The following is a 7,761-nucleotide window of genomic DNA, read 5'->3' on the forward strand; positions in this document are numbered from 1 at the left end:
GCTCACAGCTCGAGACAGTTTTGTTTGGAAGTCCATGCAAGAGGTATTGTCCAGCAGTGGACGTCCATCGTCTGTTAATGATGATCATATCGGATTGTTGTATGAACAATAAATAAACAATTTACAGAAATCAGTTAAATAATTTTACAAACAATGTGATTCGCATTTTTAAATATCTGTCATTATTTTTATACCACTTTTTTATCGAACTCGAAGTCCCAACGTTATTAAATAAGCAATTTTTATACGATAAAAACAATACCTATCTGCAGGGGTGGTGTTTACTGGATGTATCGAAATGTTAATATCTCCACTTGGGAGAAATAACAGTAAATTGTACAACTATCAATGCTTTTACTATCGGAAACTCACATAGAACCTTATTTGGATGTTATCGAAAAGGGAGGGTTATTACGGCTATGTTGCTAGTTTTTAGTAATGTTTTGTTTATATAATAAAAGCTTATAGTTATTATCATAAGTAAAGAGAATAAAGATTTTTTTTATTTAATGACAAGTTAGCCCTTGACTGCGATCTCACCTGCAGGGTTATTAAGTAACTCGGTGTACCAATCAAGTAATAAGTCTGCTGATAATAACCCTGCTGATGTTAAGTGATGACGCAGTCTAAGATAAAAGCGGGCATTGTACGGGTATACTAAATCGCTTGGCGGTACGTCTTTGCCAGTAGGGTGGTAACTAGCCACGGCCGAAGCTTCCCACAAGCCAGACCCGTGGCCGAAAGGAATAAAAAAAAATTATAAAAAATTCTTATATTCGCCTTCGTTTTAACAAGGTTTCTCTCTATCTAGTTACAAATTATTTTGCGATTGAAAGCTACCAAACTGTAAATACTTTATCTGAAGTAACAGTTACTTTTGTACAGCTTGAAAGTGCTTTATTGATGTATTATTCCTTCAATAAAATATTTCTCTGCCTTCAACCTAATCGCTCAATCTTGACAACGGCTTTTACGAAAACAAATTCCTCCAAATGAAAACGGCCTTGTGTACCATTTGCTAAGCTTGTAGTGTGACAGAAACAAGTTTAATTCCCGACATGAGTTTTTATTATTTAAAAGACCACTTTATTAGATTAGTTAAACCACTAAACAGTTGTGTTATACATTTTATGCTATTCCATAAGCAATAAAAACTACGCCTTAAAAGAACACCTAAATCCATTTTATTCATTCAGCGATCTTTCACTACTTTATCTGCTTTCCCGATGTTTTTTCAAATTTGGTTTATCAGATTTTCGTGGTTACATTAGTTTGAACAGTGCGTCTTGCCAGTGATGACCTACGGATCCGAGACTTGGTCGCTAACTATGGGCCTTATTAGAAGGCTCATAGTCACACGACGGGCGATGGAGCGAGCTATGCTTGGTGTTTCTCTGTGTGATCGAATTAGAAATGACGAGATCCCCAGACGAACCAAAGTCACTGACATAGCTCAGCGAGTCGCGAAGCTGAAGTGGCAATAGGCAGGCCTTGGGACGTTGGGGTCCCAAGGTGCTGGAATGGCAACCCCGCAACGGCAAACGCAGTGTTTGTCGACCGCCAACTAGGTGGACTGAGGACATCAAGCGTGTCGCAGGGAGCCGCTGGATGTTGGTGGCTCGAGACTGTTGTGTTTCGAAGTCCATGCCGGAGGCCTATATCCAGCTTTGGACGTCCATCGGCTGATAATAATGATAAGGATTGTAATATTATTGTAAACCTTCGAACACTCTGTAGTTTACTTATTTCGGTAAATAAAAAAACCCATAGGTATCTCACGAGGGTAGTGGCACAGGCGTTTGCTAGCTTGTCATGAAAAAAAAACCTAAGAAAGAGGTCGTAAATCTGTCGTAAACAAGATTAATGGCCATAAAAACCGTCATACTTCATTTTTAAACAGACGTTATAATCCTTACATCATTGGTGTGATTTAAGCCGTGATCTCATAATATTAAATCATGATTATTTGCATCTTGCATTCGGGTAATGTTACCGTATAATCTGTCTAATCTACTTGACCGCATGGTGTCGTGAGTCAAGTTTAATGACACTTGAGGTCATAAAACCCACGCTACTTCCGCATTTATAAAAGTTTTAACAATGCAACTTCCTGATATTCCATAGAATTACGACGAGCAGACCCAAACAATGTGATAAGTACTATTAAGGGACGAGTCTGTACGTGATATCATCAGCTTTTGCGTCACATTTTGCATGCTGATGTCGTAAATGTGGAGTATCTTACTTACTAATATACCTACGTTGCCCATTTTGCGTTTTAATACTTTTAATTTGAGTTTCATGACATTTTGTTGATACAACTATGATTCTAAGTTAGTTTCGTGATACATATGTTTTGGAAACAATCCCTACGATTTTTCTTTATGTACCAAAGATTAGGTACGCAACTGAGGCGAACAAAGGTTGCTAATTGTCATTTTTTCCTTTAGTAACAACTAAAGTTAAATAGAATAATACCTAAATATTGTTGATGATTATTATTTTGGCAAATCTATACCTAATTAAATTTATACCCTGTAATTAATCTTAGTTCTAGTAACTATAACAGATGGTCAAAGTAACATCTTGCCGATAATGTAATGTAAAACAGTTTTACGATCATGATCAGATAAAGTAACCATGAAAAACCAAGAAAACGTAGTCGTTAACTACATAGTTTACAGATATTGTAACTAAGAGTAGGTAATGTGTATGTTAAGTACTAATTTAACTGTGAATACCATCATTAGCTCGTTTTTCACAAATCTCTCGGGAACCATGTATTTTTCCGGGATTTGGATGTTTGTTTGGATGTTTACCATGGATACCCAGGATTTGCGAAAATTTGGTGATTTTGATGGTATGGATGTTTGTTACTCTTTCACGGCTCGGCTACTGAACCGAATCACCTGGAATTTGAAGAAGAGATAGATTATAGTCTAGAATAACACATAGGCTACTTTTCATCCCGGAGGTTCCCGAGGGATTTGTGAAAAACTAAATTCCACGCGGGCTATAAATAAAGGTAAATAAAGCGGTAGGATATTTTTAAGAAACAAACATTTAGGCAACAACAATGCAGGTTTGCAGATAAGCACAAAAAGCAATACTCAAGCGAGTGTTAGGTACTCGAGTATTCATTTCCAATCTACATGTTCAATGTTAGAGATACTAATGTAGTTCTAACTTTAAAAAGTGTTCCACTTCTCTTTGTAAATCACTCCCTCTAGGTATACTAACAAGAATTTTGTTATGTGCCTAGAATACTGGTTTATTGGCCATTGTCGCCCTAGCAGCATACAAAATTGTTTCATGAACAACTGCTAAAGTGAAACTGTTTTAGTAGTTTTTTTTTTAAATATAAATACGAAACCCATGGGAAATTTTATGTTTTACTACTTAGTTTACTTTTGATACAGCAGTGATATGAATGCAATTATGATTTGGAAGATTTCATACTATCAAAAATTCATATTCAAAGATACCTCTAAGTATATATTATGGTAAATATGCTACTAGCGAACGCCTGCGACTTCGTCCGCGTGGGAATCAGTGTAAACATTCAACCCTTATTTCACCTTGTTAAAGGTTGAGTTTTAAAAATCCTTTTATGATTTATGAACAAATTTTTAAAAATGTTACTCTATAAATGAAGGACTTTCCATGCAAACTTTCAACCCCTCTTTCGTCCCCTTTTATTTTTATTTTAGGATTATGTTTTACTCCAAGGTCCCACTTACCATTACACCAAAATACATCTTGATCGGTTCAGCCGTGTAGCCGTAAAAAGGTAACAGACAAAGACAGACAGACTGACTTTCGCATTTATAATATTATAATCTTTAGTATAGATATTATAATCTATATTTGTATTATAAAGAGATAAAGTCGGTTCAGTATATCCAGAGTTTACACCAAAGATATACTGAACCTATTTTGACAATTTCTATAGTAAAAACCTACGTTGTTTGTGAATGCCAATCGATTGTCAAGGAATTCCTTAACCCTACGTCCATTGGTCACAAGTCCTGGAGTTTTTCTCTCTGCCACGCGATGGACCAGGCACCCGCTCTGTCAATCCATGGATTATATAGATATTTGTGTCTCTCTATCGTATCATATTTTCTTTATAGTTTTTTTTTAATTGTAACGATAGCATGTTGCAATTCAAATAGTATATATTGTGAAGAGATAAAGTCGGTTCAGTATATCCAGAGTTTACACCAGAGATATACTAAACCGCCTTTGACGGCCTCCGTGGCGCAGTGGTATGCGCGGTGGATTTACAAGACGGAGGTCCTGGGTTCGATCCCCGGCTGGGCAGATTGAGATTTTCTTAATTTGTCCAGGTCTGGCTGGTGGGAGGCTTCGGCCGTGGCTAGTTACCACCCTACCGGCAAAGACGTACCGCCAAGCGATTTAGCGTTCCGGTACGATGCTGTGTAGAAACCGAAAGGGGTGTGGATTTTCATCCTCCTCCTAACAAGTTAGCCCGTTTCCATCTTAGACTGCATCATCACTTACCATCAGGTGAGATTGTAGTCAAGGGCTAACTTGTAAAGAATAAAAAAAAAAAAAAAAAAAAAAAACCGTTTTTGAAAATTCCTTTACTAATAGAAGCCCACGTTGTTTGTGAGTGCCATAACAACACGAGTGGAAAAGGGGATTGCCAATCATTTGTCAAGGAATTTCTTAACCCTACGCTCATTGGTCACAAGTCCTGCAGTTTTTCTCTCTACCACGCGATGGACCCGCCAGTCGGCACTCACGCGGTGAATCCATGGATTGCTAAGATATTAATTATTGTCTCTCGTTTCTTTTTTTTAATAGTTTTTTTTTAATTGAAACGATAGCATGTTGCAATTTAACTTGTGAATAACGGAAGGTAATTTATTATACCAGGTTTCGTGTTGTTTCATGTTACATTACCAGCAATAGTTCGTCATGTAGCTTTATTTTCTTTTCTTTGATTAGGTATGCCTTTGTAACATTTATTTGACCAGACGTTGTATGCCACTTTTCTGTTTACACATTGTTGTTTGCAAAGATCAAAGATGGCTATCAACTGAAAAGCATTTCATTAACACTTTTCTTTTATTTTGAAAATTGTTCATTCTTATTTGCAGTTTATTTACCTAGGTAGGTAGCTACGAGTATCTGCTCATAATATTTAAGTAGCAAACTTTCTGTGCTTATTCAGTTTTGATAACTTTTTTCAGTTCGATATAAAGAAAACTAGACCGATAATTTTAGGCAAAGTTATACGTATCATATACTTAATAATAACCGTGATTTTGTGTGTATCGCTTCCTATTTTCTGTAATAATTACCGAAAAGCTCATAACAAAGATACCCGCCAACCCGCATTGGAACAGCGTGGTGGGTCAAAGCACCATAACCCCTCTCCTATAACGTAGTGGATCGTTAAATTAGGCTGATAATGTTGAAGTCAAATATTTCAGTTTAAGGAGCTTATACGGAAAATGTAGAATTTGTCTAGCACTAAGTTGCTTTCATATACCAAAATGTGTATTACGTCATAACAAAGCTAATAACGGAAGTTTACTTCTTCATTATTTGAATTATTTACAAGCTGTAACGCTTTCCAAGTATCAATACAATAGTGTTGTTCTTAGAACTATCGACTACAATACCATAATATCGATCACTCTAAATACATTGTAAATTATAGCATGTGGAAACAAAGTATAATATAACAAAGTATATATACGGTAACGGTACTATATATTATATATATATATATATACGTACAATTGCAAAGTACGTTTAAATAAAGTAAAAGTGCACGTTGTAGAGTCAACATCTCCTGAGGATGCTCCGGTTTCGGGGTGAAACGTACGTAGAGAGTATTTTGTCGGACCTGGGTGACGTTGTCGCATGGGTTCGTCGACTTTTCGCGGATGATAGCAAAATAAATAAATCATTATATAATCATGATGAACTTTCGCAAAGTAACGCCTGCTTCTATCCAATATTTTTTCGGAGTTATAACCATCAATATGCCACACCAGCCTGTCGAGATTATTTCTTATCATAATATCGAATAGCAAGAAAAAGATTGAGTGGAGTTTGTCCAAATCTTATTGAAGTTCTGCAAAAGTTGGTAAGATCGCAATATCGACTTCTAACATCGTATTGATGTATAAGCTAATTTATCGAATGATCAAGTTTCAAGATTGATGGCTTACAGTAATGTTTAGGAATGTATTGTTTAGCAGATGCCTTAAACAGATCTAGTTGTAATAAAAGTTTGTATTCGGACCGTTATAGCGTAGGTACCTATCTATCATCGCCATAAACATCAAACAAATTCACTTTCCGTTGTCTGTACGCTTAGATGTTACGGATTTTAATGTTGTTTCAATAGATTCATCAATAGGTACTAAGAGTGATTCAAGAGGTTTATCCGTATAGTGAACTATACGGATAAACCTAATATATATAATTTTACTTTACTTAAACGTACTTTGCAATTGCACGTTGTAGAGTCAACATCTCCTGAGGATGCTCCGGTTTCGGGGTGAAACGTACGTAGAGAGTATTTTGTTGGACCTGGGTGACGTTGTCGCATGGGTTCGTCGACTTTTCGCGGATGATAGCAAAATAAATAAATCATTATGTAATCCGAAAAAATATTTTTTTATTTACTTCTGTATTACATTTTTTTTTATTATCTACAAGTTTGCCCTTGACTACAATCTCACCTGATGGTAAGTGATGATGCAATCTAAGATGGAAGCGGGCTAACTTGTTAAGAGTAGGATGAAATCCACACTCCTTTCGGGTTCTACACGACATATATACATAGCAGTAAGACCGTTGTACATTTATTTTCAACGTATATTTTGCTATTCTGCTTATTTTTCTTTTGCTCTTCTCTATAAGCTTCGGACAACATCTTATAGAGAAGCAAAAGAAGAATAAGTAAAATAGCAAAAATCCAATAAAAAATTGCTTTTTATTGTTATTCCTTCTTAACATTTAAAATTATCTCTAATTAGCTGACGCCGCGCGGTTTTACCCGCGTGGTTCCCGTTCCAGTAGAAATACGGGGATAATATATAGCCTATAGCCTTTCTCGATAAATGGGCTATCTAACACTGAAAGAATTTTTCAAATCGGACCAGTAGTTCCTGAGATTACGCGTTCAATCAAACAAACAAACTCTTCAGCTCTATAATATTAGTATAGATAAGATTTAGAATAATTTTCTTATTGTACACTGTACTAGTTTTTTATTCATTTCATGATCATGATCATCATCATTAAAAACCCATAATCAGCTCACTGTTGAGCACGAGTCTTCACTCAGAATGTGGGTTAGACTAATAGTCCACCACGTTGCCAGCTTTTTGCTGGTGGGAGGCTTCGTCCGTGACGAGATACCACCCTACAGACAAAAAGGTAGCGCCGAGCCGATTTAGCGTTCCGGTACGATTGATCCACTGCAATCTTCCATCTAAGATTGCAGCATCACTCAGGCGAGATTGTAGTTAAGGGTGTACTATTATCGTGAATCGCGGCAAATTTTCAAGAGTCAAACGAACTGTCACCTTACCAATGCTATCTGAAAAACACTATAATATACTTCACATACGTAGATAATTAAGAAAATTTTCAGGCAAGGATTTCCTCACGATGTTTTTCTTTAACCGTTTGAAACACGTGATATTTAATTTGTTAGTATGCACATAACTGATAAAATTGAGGTGAATCAAAGGCAAATGTCATATATTAGGC

The 7,761-nt window shown here is 36.2% G+C and overlaps 1 protein-coding gene across 4 annotated transcripts in view; it reads left to right on the top strand.

Annotated features, from left to right (window-relative positions):
• Positions 1–7,761, top strand: part of LOC112043699 (fasciclin-2) — a 33,344-nt gene that overhangs the window by 10,024 nt on the left and 15,559 nt on the right. The gene's annotated exons all lie outside the window — the stretch shown is intronic.

This window comes from Bicyclus anynana, chromosome 16 (assembly GCF_947172395.1).
Source record: "Bicyclus anynana chromosome 16, ilBicAnyn1.1, whole genome shotgun sequence".
Taxonomy (NCBI): Eukaryota; Metazoa; Arthropoda; class Insecta; order Lepidoptera; family Nymphalidae; genus Bicyclus; species Bicyclus anynana.